Here is an 861-nt window from a genome sequence, read left to right as displayed (position 1 = left end):
ATCGGGCCTTGCATAGTAGGCTAAGAAGTGCGTTCTGACTACTAGGTACGACATATATATATATATATATATATATATATATATATATATATATATATATATATATATATATATATATATATAATGTATGTATGTATGTGTATACAGGAAATGTGGAAGCTTGTCAGATTTGCATTTCACATTTGTAAATACACATTAATGACACTGTGAAAAACACATGGAACACTTTATGTAGGGTAGACGTAACTCTGTGTATCTATGTATTTGTCTGTAGCTTAGGTTCGCATTTTTAAAGCACTACAATCACCTTCTGTGGTTGATTGTTCAATAAATCCCTGAACTATATGTTTAACAGATCTCTCACCCTGTCCATGGAGGACAGAAGAAAATGTATATATGCTGGTTAGCATTATAAATGTGAGGCCACGTCTGTGGTAGAAAATAATTACAAATAAAAAAAATAAAACTAAAAAAAGTGCCGGGCCAGCCACGAGGCGCTTCCGAAATAGTCCGTTCTCGAGTCGTGACTAAAGGTTTCAATCACAAAATATTATGCGACGAGGATGGGATTCGAACCCACGCAGGGAGACCCTATTGGATTAGCAGTCCAACGCCTTAACCACTCGGCCACCTCGTCATGTGTGTTGAACTGTGTGCTGTGTGTATATGTTGGCCTCTCACAGCATGAGTTGAGATTTTCTTGACGATGTCCTCTCTCCAGGGGAGGGTAGGACTCCCTCCAGGGGAGGGAAGGACTCCCTCCAGGGGAGGGAAGGACTCCCTCCAGGGGAGGGAAGGACTCCCTCCAGGGGAGGGAAGGACTCCCTCCAGGGGAGGGAAGGACTCCCTCCAGGGGAGGGA

At 42.4% G+C, this 861-nt stretch overlaps 1 non-coding gene across 1 annotated transcript; it reads right to left on the bottom strand.

Moving 5' to 3' along the window:
- Positions 1-555: 555 nt before the first annotated feature.
- TRNAS-GCU (transfer RNA serine (anticodon GCU)) lies at positions 556-637 on the bottom strand. Its single transcript has one exon. It is a non-coding gene; the product is annotated as a tRNA-Ser (tRNA).
- Positions 638-861: the final 224 nt, after the last annotated feature.

Source organism: Procambarus clarkii, chromosome 70 (genome assembly GCF_040958095.1).
Source record: "Procambarus clarkii isolate CNS0578487 chromosome 70, FALCON_Pclarkii_2.0, whole genome shotgun sequence".
NCBI classification, from domain to species: domain Eukaryota; kingdom Metazoa; phylum Arthropoda; class Malacostraca; order Decapoda; family Cambaridae; genus Procambarus; species Procambarus clarkii.
This window is presented reverse-complemented; position numbering and strand designations above follow the sequence as displayed.